Source organism: Coregonus lavaretus (genome assembly GCF_964263955.1).
Source record: "Coregonus lavaretus genome assembly, contig: HAP1_SCAFFOLD_953, whole genome shotgun sequence".
In the NCBI taxonomy this organism is placed as follows: Eukaryota; Metazoa; Chordata; class Actinopteri; order Salmoniformes; family Salmonidae; genus Coregonus; species Coregonus lavaretus.
Window position 1 is genome coordinate 45,552 of NW_028158756.1, and position 22,543 is coordinate 68,094.

General features: G+C 45.0%; 1 long non-coding RNA gene across 2 annotated transcripts; it reads right to left on the reverse strand.

Moving 5' to 3' along the window:
• Positions 1-285: 285 nt before the first annotated feature.
• LOC311123640 lies at positions 286-20,038 on the reverse strand. Of its 2 annotated transcripts, none has more exons than XR_014612623.1 (4): positions 19,952-20,038; positions 10,102-10,329; positions 5,627-5,710; positions 286-1,247 (listed from the first exon to the last, which is right to left on the reverse strand). It is a non-coding gene; the product is annotated as an uncharacterized lncRNA (long non-coding RNA). The 2 variants fall into 2 exon arrangements; XR_014612624.1 differs by having other exon boundaries at positions 286-1,251.
• Positions 20,039-22,543: the final 2,505 nt, after the last annotated feature.

The following is a 22,543-nucleotide window of genomic DNA, read 5'->3' on the forward strand; positions in this document are numbered from 1 at the left end:
TAGTGGGTCATTCTTGGGATTGTGGTGGTAATGCTGTCCCTGGACTTTGGCACCATAAAAAAAAAAAAAGACAAATACATTTATTTAACAAGAAACCTGTCTAAATCCTTTATACTGATAAACATATATTTGTATGCATTGTAGAAAATACTGGTGCCTAGCTAATTGGCTTGTCCCCATGGTGATGTGTAGAGACATGTTCTGACTAGATAGATAGACACATGATTTTGAATGCCATGAGTTAAAGAAAAACATTGTATTTTCTGTAGAGATAACCGAAAAAACTAAGGTTTATTTTTTATTAGCAGATCAATTAAGTTCATTGCAGTTATCCAAATACATTAAATCATCAATGGCTAAAATAATGAATCTATTTTTTAAATACAATTTAATAAACACATGTAGTCATTTCGTAGCCTGTGTATCATTAAACAAAAGTCATTTAGTAGTAAAACATTATCCACCCAGGACCAAAGTTTGGGAAACCCTGATTTAGCAGACGCTCCCATCCAGAGCCACCCACAGCTTGGGCATTCATCTTAAGATAGCCAGGTGAGACAACCACACATCAGTCGTATCCCAACCACGTATCACAATACAATACATAATACAATATAAAATACCATATACAGGCACTTGGAAAGTATTCAGACTCCTTGACTTTTTCCACATTTTGTTACGTTACAGCCCTATCCTAAAAATGGATTAAATTGTTTTATCCCCCTCACCAATCTCCACACAATACCCCATAATAACAAGACAAAAACAGTTCAAAAGTTTTAACAAATGTATTAAAAATAAGTAACTTAAATATGACATTTACATAAGCATTTAGACCCTTTATCAGTACTTTGTTGAAGCACCTTTGGCAGCGATTACAGCCTCGAGTCTTCTTGGGTATGACGCTACAAGCTTGGCACACCTGTATTTGGGGAGTTTCTTCCATTCTTCTCTGCAGATCCTCTCAACCTCTGTCAGGTTGGACGGGGAGCGTCGATGCACAGCTATTTTCAGGTCTCTCCAGAGATGTTCGATCGGGTTCAAGTCCGGGCTCTGGCTGGGCCACTCAAGGACATTCAGAGACTTGTCCCGAAGCCACTCCTGCATTGTCTTGGCTGTGTGCTTAGGGTCGTTGTCCTGTTGGAATGTGAACCTTCGCCCCAGTCTGATGTCCTGAGCGCTCTGGAGGAGGTTTTCATTAAGGATCTCTCTGTACTTCGCTCTGTTCATCTTTGCCTCGATCCTGACTTGCTTTGTCATTATGGGGTATTGTGTATAGATTGATGAGGGAAAAAAGCAAATGAATCAATTTTAGAATAAGGCTGTAATGTAACAAAATGTGGAAAAAGGAAGGGGTCTGAATACTTTCCCAATGCACAGTTTGTTTATTTATCAACGTTCCTAATATTAAGTACATTGCTTCGCTTTACAACAGGAGTAGCATACCTGGCTTGATAAAAATGAAGCGTGGGAAAAACATGACATATAATTCACACACATTATTTAGTATATGTAAAGACAAAATTAACTTAAGAAAATTCCTATTGGTTGACAACACTGTCACTTGTGAATGATGTATTATCACGTGTGAATGATGCCCAGCGTGTGCAGTCTTAAGGCAAGAAACAGAGCATGCCTTTTTCCAAATCATAGACGCACGCATCACGTAGCCTAGCCCATAGGCCTTGTTGTTTTGATAAAGGTTTGTATCACAACTAAAGTGTTGAAATAACTCCAACCGTAGCTTACAGGCCTAAGACCCCCTGGAACACGGTTGGAGAACACATAGCCTACAGATATTTTTATATCAGCATTGACCCAACAATGATAAATAGTGATATGCGCGCTCACAGGGGTTATTGCCGATGCTCTCCTCTGGTGCCAATAAGATCGGCTATGCAGTTGTTCGCTCAGGTTGAGCATTTTGATAACTACAATAAAAGCCAGATTAGTCTCTTCATAGTCTTCTCTTCACAGCAATAACCACTTGCTTTCCGAACTACACTATATAGACACACAAAAGTATGTGGACACCCCTTCAAAATGAGTGATTTAGCTCTTTCAGATCCACTCGATGCTGACAGGTGTATAAAAATCAAGCACACTGCCATGCAATCTCCATAGACAAACATTGGCAGAAGAATGGCCGTACTGAAGAGCTCAGTGACTTTCAACGTGGCACCGTCATAGGATGCCACCTTTCCAAAAAGTCAGTTCATCAAATTTCTGCCCTGCTAGAGCTGCCCCCGGTCAACTAAGTGCTGTTATTGTGAAGTGGAAATGTCTAGGAGCAGCAACGGCCCAGCCGTGAAGTGGTAGGCCACACAAGCTCACAGAACAGGACCGCTGAAGCACGTAAAAATTGTCTCGGTTGCAACATTCACAGCCGAGTTCCAAACTACCTCTGGAAGCAACGTCAGCACAATAACTGTTCGTCGGGAGCTTCATGAAATGGGTTTCCATGACCGAGCAAACCGCACACAAGCCTAAGATCACCATGCGCAATGCTAAGCGTCAGCTGGATTGGTGTAAAGCTCACCACCATTGGACACTGGAGCAGAGAACACTGGAAACGTGTTCTCTGCAGTGATTAATCATCCTTCACCATCTGGAAGTCCGACAGACAAATCTGGATTTGGTGGATGCCAGGAGAACGCTACCTGCCCCAATGCATAGTGCCAACTGTAAAGTTTGGTGGAGGAGGAATAATGGTCTGGGGCTGTTTTTCATGGTTCGGGCTAGGCCCCTTAATTCCAGTGAAGGGAAATCTTAACGCTACACCATACAATGACATTCTAGATGATTCTGTGCTTCCAGCTTTGTGGAAGACCCTTTCCTGTTTCAGCATGACAATGCCCCCATGCTCAAAGCGAGGTCCATACTGAAATGGTTTGTCGAGATCTGTGTGGAAGAACTTGACCGGCCTGCACAGAACCCTGACCTCAACCCCATCGAACACCTTTGGTATGAATTGGAATGCCGACTAAAAGCCAGGCCTAATTGCCCAACATCAGTGCCTGACCTCACTAATGTTCGTGGCTGAATGGAAGCAAGTCCCCGCAGCAATGTTCCAACATCTAGTGGAAAGCCTTCCCAGAAGAGTGGAGGCTGTTATAGCAGCAAAGGGGGGGACCAACTCCATATTAATGCCCATGATTTTGGAATGAGATGTTCGACGAGCACGTGTCCACATACTTTTGGTCATGTAGTGTATGTTTTCCCACGATTGTATTTTGAAATAGTGATATACCTGGCTTGGCCTCTACTTGTCACAGACAGGCTCAACTCAACAATAATCTGCCCAAATTGCACACGCTGCCTTTCCTTCTGACTGTAGGCAATCCACAACTTATTTATTTTTCAAGAAGCTAATGATCATGCTTTAGCCTATTTTGAATGATTTTATTTATTTATTTATTTATTTATTTATTTATTTATTTATTTATTTATATATATATATATATATATATATATATATATATATATATATATATATATATATATATATATATATATATATATATATAGACAGGATTAGGCTAATTAGGCTATATAATTTTGGCAATTTAATTCAATTTACTCACGTAACCTCCATTCACTATTCGAGTGCATGCTACAGATGACACGCTTGTTTTGGTGGGCCGTTCTAAATCAAAAATAATTCCACACATATATTAGTAGGCTTAGACCAGATTAAATTGAGAATAGTCTGATGGTTGACAATATTGTCAAGGGCTTGTGAAATTGTGAACGAGAGACTGATGAAGTGTGTGCAGCCTGCGAAAGAAACAGAGCAGAGCTCGTGCCTTTAGAGTCGCATCATGCAGCCTTAGAATGTATAAAAAATCTAAACATATAGCCTAATGTTTATATCCCAACTAAAGTTAAACAAATAACTCTAAATTATGCATATAGGATTCTTAACGCTGAACACAGAAGAGTGTGCACTTCCTCTGAAATTCTTTGGGGAATATTTTTATTTATTTCAGCTATGTTCAATTGTCTTCTTACTATTAAAAAAAATATATACACACAAAATAATGCCACGGAATTTGCTTAGAATAATGTAACGGAATTCTAAGCAAATCTTTGTCTGCTAAATGAACTAGTGTAGCCCACAGCCATATGGCATAGCCAGATCAGGACCTAACATAAGGACAACTCAGAGTATGCTATTCTGTTCTTCTGAAATAGACTACATTTTCTTCATATCATGTTTCTTTAGACCTGTCTAAAATAAATAATGGATTTATTGTGATGGTGTAGGCTATATTAAATGGATGTATTATACTTCTTAAAATGTATATTGTTTCAAAAAAGGTCCACATCAGTGGCTTGTTGGCTATGCATGGAAGCCAGGAGATGCTAAACATGTTTTGGTTAATTACCGGTCAGTTACCATGGAGACCGGTAGTTATTTGTATGACAATCACTGGCTGACATGGACGCCGCACCCCAGAGCAGCAGTAAGGCTTCTCTCCTGTGTGTATACGTTCATGTGTTTTAAAAGTGGCCAAGTCGAGAGAAACTCTTTCCACAGTCAGAGCAGTAGTAAGGCTTCTCTTGTATGTATACGTTCATGTGTTTTTAAGTGTCCCAGTTGAGAAACTCACCCCACAGTGAGAGCAGGTTTAAGGCTTCTCTCTTGTATGTATACGTTCATGTGTTTTTAAGTGTCCCAGTCGAGAGAAACTCACCCCACAGTGAGAGCAGGTTTAAGGCTTCTCTCTTGTATGTATACGTTCATGTGTTTTTAAGTGTCCCAGTCGAGAGAAACTCACCCCACAGTGAGAGCAGGTGTAAGGCTTCTCTCCTGTGTGTGTTCTCTGATGAACTTTTAGCCCAGTTGATGTTTTAAAACATTTTCTACAGTCAGAGCAGTAATAAGGCTTCTCTCCTGTGTGTATACGTTCGTGTGTTTTTAGGTTGCCCAGTTGCGAGAACCTTGCCCCGCAGTCAGAGCAGAAGTAAGGCTTCTCTCCTGTGTGTGTTCTCTGATGAACTTTTAGCTCAGTTGATGTTGTGAAGAATTTTACACAGTCAGCGCAGTAATAAGGCTTCTCTCCTGTATGTATACTTTCATGTGTTTTTAAGTGGCCCAGTCGAGAGAAACTTGCCCCACAGTCAGAGCAGGAGTAAGGCTTCTCTCCTGTGTGAGTTCGCTGATGAACTTTTAGCTCAGTTGATGTTGTGAAGCATTTTCCACAGTGAGAACAGGAGTAAAGCTTCTCTCCTGTATGTATACGTTCATGTGTTTTTAAGGTATCCAATCGGGAGAAATTCTTCCCACAGTCAGAGCAGGAGTAAGGCTTCTCTCCTGTGTGAATACGTTGGTGTTTTTTTAAAGTCCCCAGTTGAGCAAAACTCTCCCCACAATCAGAGCAGCAGTAAGGCTTCTCTCCTTTATGTATACTTTGGTGTCTTTTTAAATGGCTCAGTCGAGAGAAAGTCTTCCCACAGTCAGAGCAGGAGAAAGGCTTTTCTCCTGTGTGCACTCTCTGATGAACTGTCAGAGATTGTGATGTTGTGAATCTCTTTCGACATTCAGTACAGGAATTCAGATTCTCTCCTGTGTGTATTTGTAGGTGCATTTTTAGCTTTGATAGAATTGGGAAAATCTCCTCACAATGTGGGCAGTGGTGAGACCTCTTAGCTCTGTGATCTTCCTGCTGTTGCTCTCTGGATGTAGAGAATGTCTCAACATGGTCTCCTGTGTGAACATCATCAGAAGAACCAGTCAGTTGGCGTTATATACATATGACTTCATATCCTCTTCTGGCTGTACCGGGTGACATATGTATTCATATCAGTAGGATGTACAATACAAAGGAGAATAAAACTATTCTAAAAGTGGGTGATAGTCGAGGGAAAAAAGGGGTGAAAATTATCACAAGGGTTAGTAACTACAGTGCCTTGCAAAAGTATTCATCCCCCTTGACGTTTTTCCTATTTTGTTGCATTACAACCTGCAATTTCTATGGATTTCTTTTTGGATTTCATGTAATGGACATACATAAAATAGTCGAACTTGGTGAAGTGAAAAAAATTACTTGTTTCAGAAAATAACGGAAAAGTGGTGCGTGCATATGTATTCACCCCCTTTGCTATGAAGCCCCTAAATAAGATCTGGTGCAACCAATTACCTTCAGAAGTCACATAATTAGTTAGATTGCACACAGGTGGACTTCATTTAAGTGTCACATGATCTCAGTATATATACACCTGTTCTGAAAAGGTCCCAGAGTCTGCAACACCACCAAGCAAGCGGCACCATGAAGACCAATGAGCTCTCAAAACAGGTCAGGGACAAAGTTGTGGAGAAGTACAGATCAGGGTTGGGTTATAAAAAAAAATCTGAAACTATGAACATCCCACGGAACACCATTAAATCCATTATTAAAAAATGGAAAGAATATGGCACCACATCAAACCTGCCAAGGGAGGGCCGCCCACCAAAACTCACAGACCAGGCAAGGAGAGCATTAATCAGAGAGGCAACAAAGAGACCAAAGATAACCCTGAAGGAGCTGCAAAGCTCCACAGCGGAGATTTGGAGTATCTGGCCATAGGACCACTTTATGCCGTACACTCCACAGAGCTGGGCTTTACGGAAGAGTGGCTAGAAAAAAAGTCATTGGTTAAAGCAAAAAATAAGCAAACACGTTTGGTGTTCGCCAAAAGCCATGTGGGATACTCCGCAAACATATGGAAGAAGGTACTCTGGTCAGATGAGACTAAAATTGAGCTTTTTAGCCATCAAGGAAAACGCTATGTCTGGCGCAAACCCAACACCTCTCATCACCCCGAGAACACCATCCCCACAGTGAAGCATGGTGGTGGCAGCATCATGCTGTGGGGATGTTTTTCCATCGGCAGGGACTGGGAAACTGGTCAGAATTGAAGGAATGATGGATGGCGCTAAATACAGGGAAATTCTTGAGGGAAACCTGTTTCAGTCTTCTAGAGATTTGAGACTGGGACGGAGGTTCACCTTCCAGCAGGACAATGACCCTAAGCATACTGCTAAAGCAACACTCGAGTGGTTTAAGGGGAAACATTTAAATGTATTGGAATGGCCTAGTCAAAGCCCAGACCTCAATCCAATTGAGAATCTGTGGTATGACTTAAAGATTTCTGTACACAAGCGGAACCCATCCAACTTGAAGGAGCTGGAGCAGTTTTGCCTTGAAGAATGGGCAAAAATCCCAGTGGCTAGATGTGCCAAGCTTATAGAGACATACCCCAAGAGACTTGCAGCTGTAAATGCTGCAAAAGGCGGCTCTAAAAAGTATTGACTTTGGGGGGGGGGGGGGGGGGGGGGGGGGGGTGAATAGTCATGCACGCTCAAGTTCTGTTTTTTTGTCTTATTTCTTGTTTGTTTTACAATAAAAAATATTTTGCATCTTCAAAGTGGTTTTGTTGTGTAAATCAAATTATACAAACCCCCCAAAAAATCCATTTTAATTCCAGGTTGTAAGGCAATAAAATAGGAAAAATGCCAAGGGGGGTGAATCCTTTCGCAAACCACTGTACATAGACTCATTTTCATAGAACTTCTAAACACTGGCAGTTTGTCTACTTCACTTTTTTAGTCTACTCTCTGATCACTCCAGATAGCCCAGCGAATAAAACACATGCTGGCAATACTGGTGTCAAACCATGCAAGTCTCAGTAGCATTAAATAACATCTACCTTCTCATGGAAACAGTGAATCATAAAACAGTACTGCGACTTTTCATGCAGTGGAAAGTTTGAAATACCAAAACAAACTTAGATAGAAGGTGTCACGTTAACGCAGAATTCTGAATTTTTCACGCAGAAAAAAAAAAAAAAAAAAACGCATAGGAAATGTCTTGTTGCGTTTTGTAGACACAGATCTAAAATGCTTCTTATTTTATTATTTTATATTATATTTCTTATTATTTCTTACACTTCTTATTGTATCATGTGCTACAGTTGTCCACTTCTCCACTCGGATGAGAATTCACAAAAAGCAGGCAGCGCTCTGACTGATGTGTGCATTTTAATGAGGGAAATAAGCATTTGACCCCTCTGCAAAACATGACTTAGTACTTGGTGGCAAAACCCCTGTTGGCAATCACAGAGGTCAGACGTTTCTTGTAGTTGGCCACCAGGTTTGCACACATCTCAGGAGGGATTTTGTCCCACTCATCTTTGCAGATCTTCTCCAAGTCATTAAGGTTTCGAGGCTGAAGTTTTTTGGTAACTCAAACCTTCAGCTCCTTCCACAGATTTCCTATGGGATTAAGGTCTGGAGACTGGCTAGGCCACTCCAGGACCTTAATGTGCTTCTTCTTGAGCCACTCCTTTGTTGCCTTGGCCGTGTGTTTTGGGTCATTGCCATGCTGGAATACCCATCCAAAACCCATTTTCAACACCCTGGCTGAGGGAAGGAGGTTCTCATCCAAGATTTGACGGTACATGGCCCCGTCCATCGTCCCTTTGATGTGGTGAAGTTGTCCTGTCCCCTTAGCAGAAAAACACCCCCAAAGCATAATATTTCCACCTCCATGTTTGACGGTGGGGATGGTGTTCTTGGGGTCATAGGCAGCATTCCTCCTCATCCAAACACGGCGAGTTGAGTTGATGCCAAAAAGCTCGATTTTGGTCTCATCTGACCACAACACCCAGTTCTCCTCTGAATCATTCAGATGTTCATTGGCAAACTTCAGACGGCCCTGTATATGTGCTTTCTTGAGCAGGGGGACCTTGCGGGCGCTGCAGGATTTCAGTCCTTCACGGCGTAGTGTGTTACCAATTGTTTTCTTGGTGACTATGGTCCCAGCTGCCTTGAGATCATTGACAAGATCCTCCCGTGTAGTTCTGGGCTGATTCCTCACCGTTCTCATGATCATTGCAACTCCACGAGGTGAGATCTTGCATGGAGCCCCAGGCCGAGGGTGATTGACAGTTCTTTTGTGTTTCTTCCATTTGCGAATAATCGCACCAACTGTTGTCACCTTCTCACAAAGCTGCTTGGCGATGGTCTTGTAGCCCATTCCAGCCTTGTGTAGGTCTTCAATCTTGTCCCTGACATCCTTGGAGAGCTCTTTGGTCTTGGCCATGGTGGAGAGTTTGGAATCTGATTGATTGATTGCTTCTGTGGACAGGTGTCTTTTATACAGGTAACAAACTGAGATTAGGAGCACTCCCTTTAAGAGTGTGCTCTAATCTCAGCTCGTTACCTGTATAAAAGACACCTGGGAGCCAGAAATCTTTCTGATTGAGAGGGGGTCAAATACTTATTTCCCTCATTAAAATGCAAATCAATTTATAACATTTTTTACATGCGTTTTTCTGGATTTGTTTGTTGTTATTCTGACTCTCACTGTTCAAATAAACCTACCATTAAAATTATAGACTGATCATTTCTTTGTCAGTGGGCAAACGTACAAAATCAGCAGGGGATCAAATACTTTTTCCCCCCTCACTGTGGCTAATTTTCTCAGGTAAAATGCAAGATTAACTTCAAGCAACACATTAGATTAGAAAATATAGCTGGCTACATTTTGTCTATGATATAAATTCAAAAAATGATGGCCAGGCATTGTTTTTCCCAAAAAATACTTTGTTTTTTCATTGTAAGCTCATTTACTTGTGTGGCTGCTAGCCAATTATCAATTAGCACTGCACTTCTGTTGTCATCCGATGAAAATGAAGCTATATTCTGCCGAACGTGTTGCACTAATGTGCTTTTTTTGCGAAGGAAAACGAACTACAGTTGCACGTCCCTGATCATTCTATTGAAACAAGAAACACTTTACTTTCAATATAAAACGCAGGTGAAATGGGTTTAAAACACAGCTTTTTTTTGGGATAGTCTGCGTTTTGACCCCTAGATAGAGCCTGTCTAAAAACCTGTTTTTGCTTTGTCATTATGGGGTATTGTGTGTAGATTGATGAAAAAAACAACAACATTTAATCCATTTTAGAATAAGGCTGTAACGTAACAATATGTGGAAAAAGTGAAGGGGTCTGAATACTTTTCTGCTCTTACTCCTGGGTCATAACTTATGGAGGTCTAACTTATGAAGATAAGTACAGGTTCTATCTAGAAGTTACCGTGACAAACAGATTTACCAATCTCCTCCTCCTCCTCTTCATCTTTAATGTTGATGACGTTCAGCTCCAGTGTTTGACTGCAGTCTTCCAGCTTCACTGATGCCATCTCTGGATCCTGCAGTGCAAACTGGGCTCCACTGTCACAATCAGGACCCAGTGACTGTAGGTTTGGACTGGAAGGAGAGAGGCAGGCTGGGTTTGTCCTCACTGTTGATGTTACCGGCCTCAGATGTAATTCTAGTCGTCCTGTAGTAATAAAGAGAAACGGACATAAAAAGTTATTGTCTTGACAGTTCCTGCACTTTCTTTATTCTCTAAAATATATATTTTTTCTTATTCAATCTAATTTCAATAGATCAGGTAGCTAAGACTTGACAAAACAATTATTTTCACATTAGACAACTGCACACTTTTAAGTGTACATTACCTATAGCAGATTTCAGAAAATTCAAATAAATGCATAATTGACTAAATCCATCTAGTATAAGGTTGCAGTTTGTGTTAGGCAGCACTATTTACATTTTAGTCATTTAGCAGACGCTCTTATCCAGAGCGACTTACAGTTAGTGAGTGCGTACATTTTCATACTGGCCCCCCGTGGGAAACGAACCCACAACCCTGGCGTTGCAAGCGCCATGCTCTACCAACTGAGCTACACGGGGACTCTGTACTATTCTACTGAATAACCTTGTCTTCAATGTATTATTTCAATCAAAAACCAAATTGTATTTCCTGTTCACACCATAGTAACAATTATAAAGATAGCAACAACTGAATGTGTCTGAATATTAGTACATCTGTAGACAACTGATAAACATTACATTCAACTTCAAAACAGTAGTGAGACTGTGAAATGTTGTCTCTCTGATGCACCGGCACTGCTAGCCTCTTGGCTTCGGGAGACCTGTAACGCTACACATTCATCTCCCGTCGCTGAAGGCCGCATCCCGTAACCAGAAAACATATTTACCGGCCCTCTGGTTGACCTATTTCCCAGAAACTTTTCCCATCACCGAAGGCAAGTCTACAATCTGGAAGGCCATACCAGTCATTTCGGGCAATAAAATGTGTGAAACAAAACGTTCATATCCAACTTCCAAGTTCTTGCTAGCTAACCAAATCACACCTACATCTCTGTGTATAGCCACCAAAAAATGATGAGGAGAAAAAGGTCAGTCACTTACCCACTCCTCCAATGGCATGAAATCTTCCTAACAGCTAGCTAGCTATCGAGCTAACATTAGGCTCTGTGTTTTTAGCTTGCTACATAAACAGATACGCTAGTCTATTAGCCACGTTATGACTGATTTGTGATCATTGCCCTTGCTAGTTTGATTGTATTGACATTCCCAGCCTTAGTATTTAATTTTTATTTATTTAATATTTAAAACATACAGTCTACTGGCAGTGAAGCCGCTCAACAACTACATCACATTAGTCGTCTAACAGACTCCCAACCAGAGCGACACACAGAAGCAACCAGGGTCAACGCCCTGCTCAAGGGCACGTCGACAGATCTCCCACAAGGTCAAAAAACGGGGAACTGAACCAGCGATCCATGATCCCCCCCCCCCCCCACAGTACCCCAAGAGTTGCCCCTCAACCATCTGAGACCCCCCACAGTCCCCTCCTGAGAAAATTTATAATTCCATCCAATTTTAGATCAATGTTATGCATTTTCAGCCATTCCTGAACCTGAGACTAGAAACAGGCTCCCTGAGGGCAGTACCAAAATAAATGGTATATTGATTCTGTATCCCCACAACAAAATCTGCAGAGCTTTGATGATTGTATGCCCCCAAATATTCAACATTTTGTTGGTGGCAAGAATTCTGTATAATAATTTTAGCTGAAAAGCACAAAGTATTGAATCTTGCGTCGTTTTATATATATCAACTCATACACCCTGTACCATGGAATCGGCACAACAAAAATCTCTTCCCAACTATTTTGTCCAGAATATTGAGTCGTTGAAACTGAAACAGTGCATCCCGAATGAATTCAGCAAACAAACTTTAGGTCACCGGTTACTTTGTGTGCTAAAACGTGAAATGTTTTTTGGAATGGGAAGTAATAGTTGTACATTTCGATTGGGAAATGCTTAATGGTCGTGTTTTTGTATTCTTCTGATTGGGACCTACTGGCTTATTACGTCAGAGTTTATGGACTGTTTATCCTTTAACTATGCAGCGGTGAAGTGGTGCCTGGAGAAGTTAACTATGCAGCGGTGAAGTGGTGCCTGGAGAAGTTAACTATGCAGCGGTGAAGTGGTGCCTGGAGAAGTTAACTATGCAGCGGTGAAGTGGTGCCTGGAGAAGTATACTCTAATTTGGTCAAAAAGTTTCCAAACACGCTGCAAAGGAAAATTACCCGGTCTGAAAAATCCTATATTTTCCTGCTTTTTAAAAATGTTTTCTTTCTCTTTCACTCTCAAAAATAAAGAATATAAACATTTGATTGTCTAAGTCCACAACAATGCTTAAACCACATCAATAGGATTGTCCTGTCTGGGTCTGGCTCCTCTGTGGGTGGGCCTTCTCCGGGTCTGGCTCCTCTGTGGGTGGGCCTTCTCCGGGTCTGGCTCCTCTGTGGGTGGCCTGTCTGGGTCTGGCTCCTCTGTAGGATTGTCCTGTCTGGGTCTGGCTCCTCTGTGGGTGGGCCTTCTCCGGGTCTGGCTCCTCTGTGGGTGGGCCTTCTCCGGGTCTGGCTCCTCTGTGGGTGGGCCTGTCTGGGTCTGGCTCCTCTGTGGGTGGGCCTTCTCCGGGTCTGGCTCCTCTGTGGGTGGCCTGTCTGGGTCTGGCTCCTCTGTAGGATTGTCCTGTCTGGGTCTGGCTCCTCTGTGGGTGGGCCTTCTCCGGGTCTGGCTCCTCTGTGGGTGGGCCTTCTCCGGGTCTGGCTCCTCTGTGGGTGGGCCTGTCTGGGTCTGGCTCCTCTGTGGGTGGGCCTTCTCCGGGTCTGGCTCCTCTGTAGGTGGCCTGTCTGGGTCTGGCTCCTCTGTGGGTGGGCCTTCTCCGGGTCTGGCTCCTCTGTGGGTGGGCCTTCTCCGGGTCTGGCTCCTCTGTGGGTGGGCCTGTCCGGGTCTGGCTCCTCTGTGGGTGGGCCTTCTCTGGGTCTGGCTCCTCTGTGGGTGGGCCTTCTCTGGGTCTGGCTCCTCTGTGGGTGGGCCTGTCTGGGTCTGGCTCCTCTGTGGGTGGGCCTTCTCCGGGTCTGGCTCCTCTGTAGGTGGCCTGTCTGGGTCTGGCTCCTCTGTGGGTGGGCCTGTCTGGGTCTGGCTCCTCTGTGGGTGGGCCTGTCTGGGTCTGGCTCCTCTGTAGGTGGCCTGTCTGGGTCTGGCTCCTCTGTGGGTGGGCCTGTCTGGGTCTGGCTCCTCTGTGGGTGGGCCTGTCTGGGTCTGGCTCCTCTGTAGGTGGGCCTGTCTGGGTCTGGCTCCTCTGTAGGTGGGCCTTCTCCGGGTCTGGCTCCTCTGTAGGTGGGCCTTCTCCGGGTCTGGCTCCTCTGTAGGTGGGCCTTCTCCGGGTCTGGCTCCTCTGTGGGTGGGCCTTCTCCGGGTCTGGCTCCTCTGTGGGTGGGCCTGTCTGGGTCTGGCTCCTCTGTGGGTGGGCCTGTCTGGGTCTGGCTCCTCTGTAGGTGGGCCTTCTCCGGGTCTGGCTCCTCTGTAGGTGGGCCTTCTCCGGGTCTGGCTCCTCTGTAGGTGGGCCTTCTCCGGGTCTGGCTCCTCTGTGGGTGGGCCTGTCCGGGTCTGGCTCCTCTGTGGGTGGGCCTTCTCTGGGTCTGGCTCCTCTGTGGGTGGGCCTTCTCTGGGTCTGGCTCCTCTGTGGGTGGGCCTTCTCCGGGTCTGGCTCCTCTGTGGGTGGGCCTTCTCCGGGTCTGGCTCCTCTGTAGGTGGCCTGTCTGGGTCTGGCTCCTCTGTGGGTGGGCCTGTCTGGGTCTGGCTCCTCTGTGGGTGGGCCTGTCTGGGTCTGGCTCCTCTGTAGGTGGCCTGTCTGGGTCTGGCTCCTCTGTGGGTGGGCCTGTCTGGGTCTGGCTCCTCTGTGGGTGGGCCTGTCTGGGTCTGGCTCCTCTGTAGGTGGGCCTGTCTGGGTCTGGCTCCTCTGTAGGTGGGCCTTCTCCGGGTCTGGCTCCTCTGTAGGTGGGCCTTCTCCGGGTCTGGCTCCTCTGTAGGTGGGCCTTCTCCGGGTCTGGCTCCTCTGTGGGTGGGCCTTCTCCGGGTCTGGCTCCTCTGTGGGTGGGCCTGTCTGGGTCTGGCTCCTCTGTGGGTGGGCCTGTCTGGGTCTGGCTCCTCTGTAGGTGGGCCTTCTCCGGGTCTGGCTCCTCTGTAGGTGGGCCTTCTCCGGGTCTGGCTCCTCTGTAGGTGGGCCTTCTCCGGGTCTGGCTCCTCTGTGGGTGGGCCTTCTCCGGGTCTGGCTCCTCTGTAGGTGGCCTGTCTGGGTCTGGCTCCTCTGTAGGTGGCCTGTCTGGGTCTGGCTCCTCTGTGGGTGGGCCTTCTCCGGGTCTGGCTCCTCTGTGGGTGGGCCTTCTCCGGGTCTGGCTCCTCTGTGGGTGGGCCTTCTCCGGGTCTGGCTCCTCTGTGGGTGGGCCTTCTCCGGGTCTGGCTCCTCTGTGGGTGGGCCTCTGTCCACCCAGGCCCATTGATGTCTACGCCACTGATGCAAACAGCGCACGATGACAATTGCGCATGACAAATAGCCTCCTAACCAACACTTCGGACTAAACTTTTTGAATACCTGGTTTGCCTCCTATGGCCGTGCCACGTAGAAAGTCACTGAGCTCTTCAGTAAGGCCATTCTACTGCCAAATATTTTCTTACCTACTTAAAAAAAACAAAAAAAAAACATGCATTGTTGATTAAGGGCTTGTGAGTAAGCATTTCACGGTAAGGCCTACACCAGTTGTATTCGGCGCATGTGACAAATACAAATTTGATTAGAAATATTGGAATTAGTCCGAGGCAGTTTCTAAAGGAAATAGCAATGGTGAACTTGATCAAATGTCTTGAGGTTTTTTTCTTTAATGAGTCTGACGTGAAGGATATAATGTTGCTCCCGGACAAGGCCCAAATCCCTGTCATTCACATGAAGAAAATAAGGAGATACAGGGGGCGGAGATCAGGGTGCCTTGGGAGAATTCCTCGACGAGTGGGTAACCCGCCTCTACCATCCGTTCTATTAGCCAACGTGCAATCACTGGAGAATAAACTGGATGAGCTCCGTTCGAGACTATCCTACCAATGGGACATTAAAAACTGTAATATCTTACGTTTCACCGAGTCGTGGCTGAACAACGACACGGATAATATACAGTTGGCTGGGTTTTCCGTGCATCGGCAGGACAGAACAGCTACGTCTTGTAAGACGAGAGGTGGGGGGTGTGTGTACATTTGTCAGTAACAGCTGGTGTGCAATGTCTAATATTAAGGTAGTCTCGAGGTTTTGCTCGCCTGAGATAGATGAAATCTCTCATCATGAGGTACTCTATATTTTTCGTAGCGGTCTATTTACCACCACAAACAGACGCGGGCACTAAGACCGCACTCAATGAGCTGTATAAGCAAACAAGAAAATTATCATCCAGAAGCGGCGCTCCTACTCGGCCGGGGACTTTAATGCAGGCAAACTTCAATCCATTTTACCTCGTTTCTACCAGCTTGTCACGTGCAACCAGAGAAAAATTATAATAATACGGAAGTGGTCAAATGACGTGGATGCTACGCTACAGGACTGCTTTGCTAGCACAGACTGGAATATGTTCCGGGATTCATCGAATGGCATTGAGTAGTATACCACCTCAGTCACCGGCTTCATCAATAAGTGCATCGACGACGTCGTCCCCACAGTGACCGTACGTACATATTCCAACCAGAAGCCATGGATTACAGGCAACATCCTCACCGAGCTAAAGGCTAGAGCTGCCGCTTTCAAGGAGCGGGACACTAATCCGGATGCTTATAAGAAATCCTGCTATGCCCTTAGACAAACCATCAAAACAGGCAAAACGTTAATACAGGACTAAGATTGAATCCTACTACACCGGCTCTGACACTCGTCGGATGTGGCAGGGCTTGCAAACTATTACAGATTACAAAGGGAAAACCAGCCGCGAGCTGCCCAGTGACACGAGCGTACCAGACGGGCTAAATGCCCTTTAAGCTCGCTTCGAGGCAAGCAACACTGAAGCATGCATGAGAGCACCAGCTGTTCCGGACGACTGTGTGATTACCCTCTCCATTACCAATGTGAGCAAGACCTTTAAACAGGTCAACATTCACAAGGCCGCGGGGCCAGACGGATTACCAGGACGTGTACTCCGAGCATGCGCGGACCAACTGGCAAGTGTCTTCACTGACATTTTCAACCTTTCCCTGACTGAGACTGTAATACCTACATGTTTCAAGCAGACCACCATAGTCCCTGTGCCCAAGAAAGCGAAGTTAACCTGCCTAAATGACTACCGCCCCGTTGCACTCACGTCTGTAGCCATGAAGTGCTTTGAAAGGCTGGTCATGGCTCACATCAACACCATCAACCCGGAAACCCTAGACCCACTCCAATTCGCATACCGCCCCAACAGATACACAGATGACGCCATCTCAATCGCACTCCACACTGCCCTTTCCCACCTGGACAAAAGGAACACCTATGTGAGAATGCTGTTCATTGACTACAGCTCAGCGTTCAACACCATAGTGCCCACAACACTCATCACTATGCTAGGGACCCTGGGCCTAAACACCTCCCTCTGCAACTGGATCCTGGACTTCCTGATGGGCCACCCCCATGTGGTATGGGTAGGCAACAACACATCTGCCACACTGATCCTCAACACGGGTGCCCCTCAGGGATGCGTGCTTAGTCCCCTCCTGTACTCCCTGTTCACCCACGACTGTGTGGCCAAGCACGACTCCAACACCATCATTAAGTTTGCTGACGACACAACGGTGGTAGGCCTGATCACCGACAAGACAGCCTACAGGGAGGATGTCAGCGACCTGGCAGTGTGATGCCAGGACAACAACCTCTCCCTCAACGTGAGCAAGACAAAGGAGATGATCAGGAGGGCCAAACACGCCCCCATCACGTCGACAGGGCTGTAGTGGAGCAGGTAGAGAGTTTCAAGTTCCTTGGTGTCCACATCACCAACAAACTATCATGGTCCAAACACACCAAGAAAGTCGTAAAGAGGGCATGACAACGCCTTTTCCCCCTCAGGAGACTGAAAAGATTTGGCACGGGTCCCCAGATCCTCAAAAAGTTATACAGCTGCACCATCGAGAGCATCCTGACCGGTTGCATCACTGCCTGGTATGGCAACTGCTCGGCATCCGACCGTAAGGCGCTACAGAGGGTAGTGCATACATCACTGGGGCCAAGCTTCCTGCTATCCAGGACCTATATACTAGGCGGTGTCAGAGGAAGGCCCAAAAAATGGTCAAAGACTCCAGTCACCCAAGTCATAAGACTGCACGGCAAGCGGTACCGCAGCACCAAGTCTAGGTCCAAAAGGCTCCTTAACAGCTTCTACCCCCAAGCCATAAGACTCCTGAACAATTAATATAATGGCCACCCAGACTATTTGCAGCACTTTCTACACTGCTGCAACTCGCTGTTTATTATCTATGCAGTCACTTTACCCCTACCTACATGTACAAATTACCTCGACTAACCTGTACCCCCGCACATTGACTCTGTACCATTACCCCCTGTATATAGCCTCATTATTGTTATTTTATTGTGTTACTTTTTTACTTTTTTCTTTTGTTTATTTAGTAACTATTTTCTTAAAACTGCATTGTTGGTTAAGGGCTTGTAAGTAAGCATTTCACGGTAAGGTCTACACCTGTTGTATTCGGCGCATGTGACAAATAACATTTGATTTGATGGCAGAGTGTTTAACTTTTGCAGTAGGCCTAGGCTATCTGACAAACAAAGATGTTTCTGAAAGACAAAAAAAATAAAAAATTGATTGTTTGATCATTTAGGGCCTAATGTTTCGCTCGTTTCCCTCTAACCGATGTTGCATTGCCCGCGAATTCTGAAACATTGTCTACTTATTTATATTTTTTTATTTAACTAGGCAAGTCAGTTAAGAACAAACTCTTATTTACAATGACGGCCTACACCGGCCAATGCCCTATGGGACTCCCAATCACGGCCGGTTGTGATACAGCCTGGAATCGAACCAGGGGGTCTGTAGTGACGCCTCAAGCACTGAGATGCTGCGCCACTCGGGAGCACACTTACAGTGGTAGCCATGCACACTTCAATGCAAACTGTCAGTTCACCTGTATGTTATAAAACCACGCTCCCCATCTTATTCATAGAGCAAAAATAGTTATCTAATAGGCCCAATTAAAATATGAGAGATGCGCATGGTAAATTTGTAGGATACTTCGCAATATGAACCCATCATGGCCAGAAAAGGTGAGGAATTTAGGTCACAAAAACGTATTATATATGTATATATATTATTTACAAATGAAATATTGTCTACTTGAGACATTTTTTATTACAATTAACTACATACATACAGAAGAAGCTAACAATAGTCAGTTCCATCGTTAATAAACTGCACTCCAGATCAGGAGGCATAGAGCACAAATACTTGAAATAGCACGTATGTATACTACTGTGAAGTAGGTCCAATTAAAACGAGAGACGGGGAAGAATGGTATCCTAACTTATTGTAGGCCTACAGACTACCTCGTGAGTATGAACCCATCACAGAAAAGGTGAGGAATGTATTCTGATCATGGAAATAAAAACAACATAGCCTAGGAAATAGATTTCTAATTATTTTAGAATGCAAAGACAAACAAAAAATGTATGTTCTCTCTTCTCACCAGCTGCAAACGATTGGATCTTGTTACTAACCTGTTGAAAGTTTTTCGAACAAACATGTCCATCTTATTCCCTTTTGCACAAAATACTAGGCTGATTGCCTGCTTGCAATGCAATACACAACCACTAGAAACTGTGCGTAGGTATGGTCTAAAGCAGAGGTCTCCTGTTCCTGGAGAGCTACCCTCCTGTACGTTTTTGCTCCAACCCTGCTTGTAACTAACATGATAGAGTTTATCAACCAGATCATTATTAGAATCAGGTGTGCTACATTAGGGTTGGAGTGAAAACCCGCAGGACAGTAGCTCTCCAGGAACAGGATTGGAGAGCCCTGGTCTAAAGTTTGCGGAAAGGTGAACACATTCTCACGTCAAGTTCAGTTTTTATAAGTGCCAACTTTTGCGTGGAAACTGGCGCACGCATGTTTTGTGGTATATTTTGTATGTACGCAGTTTATAAATGAGGCCCTAGGGCTTTGGGAACATCGCTAGAAGGGATCCAGCTTTTGTCAAATTACAGTCACAAGGTTGATTTTCTTTGCATTTTAGCTAACACTAACACTTTTCATAACCCAATTATCCTAAACTGCTGCGTAAGTTATCCTAACCTGCTTCTAAAAGTCAAATATGAAGTTAATTTGACAAAAGCTGGATCCCTTCTAGCCTAACCATGACCGCACTATTGACCGAGAGGGCGCCGCCATTTTACCAGCTCGTCAACGACATTTTACAGAAAACCAATAACATATAAAACGAACTCAGACATCTCAAATAAATGGATTCTTTATGAAATCTCAAATAAATTGATTCTTTATGACATTACCTTGACGAACTGTACATTAATTTACATTCAAATCAAACCCAAAGTCTAACGTTAGCTATGTTTTTATCACGTTCTTCACTCACTCGGTTTGACACAAAAATAACACGTCATAAAACCTTTAACAAGCGTGATAATACCTTGACGTATTTGTTAACTAGTATGTTATGACATGTTCTTTCGATATTAGAAAGTTTAAACGTGCTATTACATACCTGTAGTAATACATTTGAAACGGACACAAAGGTGATCGTTTTGACAGCGTCGTAGTGGGCCTTTCTTCTTCTTCAGTGGGGTTTAACGGCGGTTGGCATCCAATATGTTGCATTACCGCCCCCAACTGGACTGTCGTATAAATCCATTATACTTTGTGATAAAAAACCGGAAAGGGAAAAAAAAAACACCCTTCCAACTAATCCTACACTTATTAAAAACCCACCCAAGTAGCCTGCAGCTGCCACCACAACATCTATTTTCTGTGATTTACGTTCCATTTCTGCGGAACAGTTGATAAATATGTATCCATTAGCTAAAACAAACCTAAGCCCTGGCACCACAGAAAGCTTATCCTCGATTGGATAGGCATGTAGCCACATAGACATGTCGCAATTTCAACACCACGGACAGCGATCCGTACGCTATACTTACATGTTATTATTATTTTTATTTATTTATTTTTTGGGGGGGCGGGGGCGAACTCCGACCTTGCGAGCTCCAGGGAAACCGCATTGCGCCAGTGAGGATGGGTCAAGGGTGAGGGGTCCTGAGAGGGTGAGGATCCCTGTGAGTAGTAGATAATGTGCCAGCACAGAGGAATAGGCCATAACCAGTGATATTTCCTTCAGTAAGGTTGGCTTTTTAGTTCATCCTGTCTTCCAGCTTGGACAGAAAGTTCTGGGTAAAGCCAGTCTATTAATGACAAATAATAAAGCCAGTACCCCCTCAAAACACTAACTTACTAGGGATTGTTTCATTATGCAAATAAAATAAAATAAAATAAAATAAAATTGTATTGGTCACATGCGCCGAATACAACAGGTGCAGACATTACAGTGAAATGCTTACTTACAGCCCTTAACCAACAGTGCATTTATTTTAAACAAAAAAAGTAAAAATAAAACAACAACAAAAAAAGTGTTGAGAAAAAAAAGAGCAGAAGTAAAATAAAGTGACAGTAGGGAGGCTATATATACAGGGGGGTACCGTTGCAGAGTCAATGTGCGGGGGCACCGGCTAGTTGAGGTAGTTGAGGTAATATGTACATGTGGGTAGAGTTAAAGTGACTATGCATAAATACTTAACAGAGTAGCAGCAGCGTAAAAAGGATGGGGTGGGGGGGCAGTGCAAATAGTCCGGGTAGCCATGATTAGCTGTTCAGGAGTCTTATGGCTTGGGGGTAGAAGCTGTTGAGAAGTCTTTTGGACCTAGACTTGGCACTCCGGTACCGCTTGCCGTGCGGTAGCAGAGAGAACAGTCTATGACTAGGGTGGCTGGAGTCTTTGACACCGCCTGGTATAGAGGTCCTGGATGGCAGGAAGCTTTGCCCCAGTGATGTACTGGGCCGTGCGCACTACCCTCTGTAGTGCCTTGCAGTCGGAGGCCAAGCAGTTGCCATACCAGGCGGTGATGCAACCAGTCAGGATGCTCTCGATGGTGCAGCTGTAGAATTTTTTGAGGATCTGAGGACCCATGCCAAATCTTTTTAGTCTCCTGAGGGGGAATAGGCTTTGTCGTGCCCTCTTCACGACTGTCTTGGTGTGTTTGGACCATGATAGTTCGTTGGTGATGTGGACACCAAGGAACTTGAAGCTCTCAACCTGTTCCACTACAGCCCCGTCGATGAGAATGGGGGCGTGCTCAGTCCTCTTTTTTTTCCTGTAGTCCACAATCATCTCCTTTGTCTTGGTCACGTTGAGGGAGAGGTTGTTGTCCTGGCACCACACAGCCAGATCTCTGACCTCCTCCCTATAGGCTGTCTCATCGTTGTCGGTGATCAGGCCTACCACTGTTGTGTCGTCGGCAAACTTAATGATGGTGTTGGAGTCGTGCCTGGCCATGCAGTCATGGGTGAACAGAGAGTACAGGAGGGGACTGAGCACGCACCCCTGAGGGGCCCCCGTGTTGAGGATCAGTGTGGCAGATGTGTTGTTACCTACCCTTACCACCTGGGGGCGGCCCGTCAGGAAGTCCAGGATCCAGTTGCAGAGGGAGGTGTTTAGTCCCAGGATCCTTAGCTTAGTGATGAGCTTAGAGGGCACTATGGTGTTGAATGCTGAGCTGTAGTCAATGAATAGCATTCTCACGTAGGTGTTCCTCTTGTCCAGGTGGGAAAGGGCAGTGTGGAGTGCAATAGAGATTGCATCATCTGTGGATCTGTTGGGGCGGTATGAAAATTGGAGTGGGTCTAGGGTTTCTGGGATAATGCTGTTGATATGAGCCATGACCAGCCTTTCAAAGCACTTCATGGCTACAGACGTCAGTGCTACGGGTCGGTAGTCATTTAGGCAGGTTATCTTAGAGTCCTTGGGCACGGGGACTATGGTGGTCTGCTTAAAACATGTTGGTATTACAGACTCAGTCAGGGACATGTTGAAAATGTCAGTGAAGACACTTGCCAGTTGGTCAGCACATGCTCGGAGTACACGTCCTGGTAATCCGTCTGGCCCTGCGGCCTTGTGAATGTTGACCTGCTTAAAAGTCTTACTCACATCGGCTACGGAGAGCGTGATCACATAGTCATCCGGAACAGCTGGTGCTCTCATGCATGCTTCAGTGTTGCTTGCCTCGAAGCGAGCATAGAAGTGGTT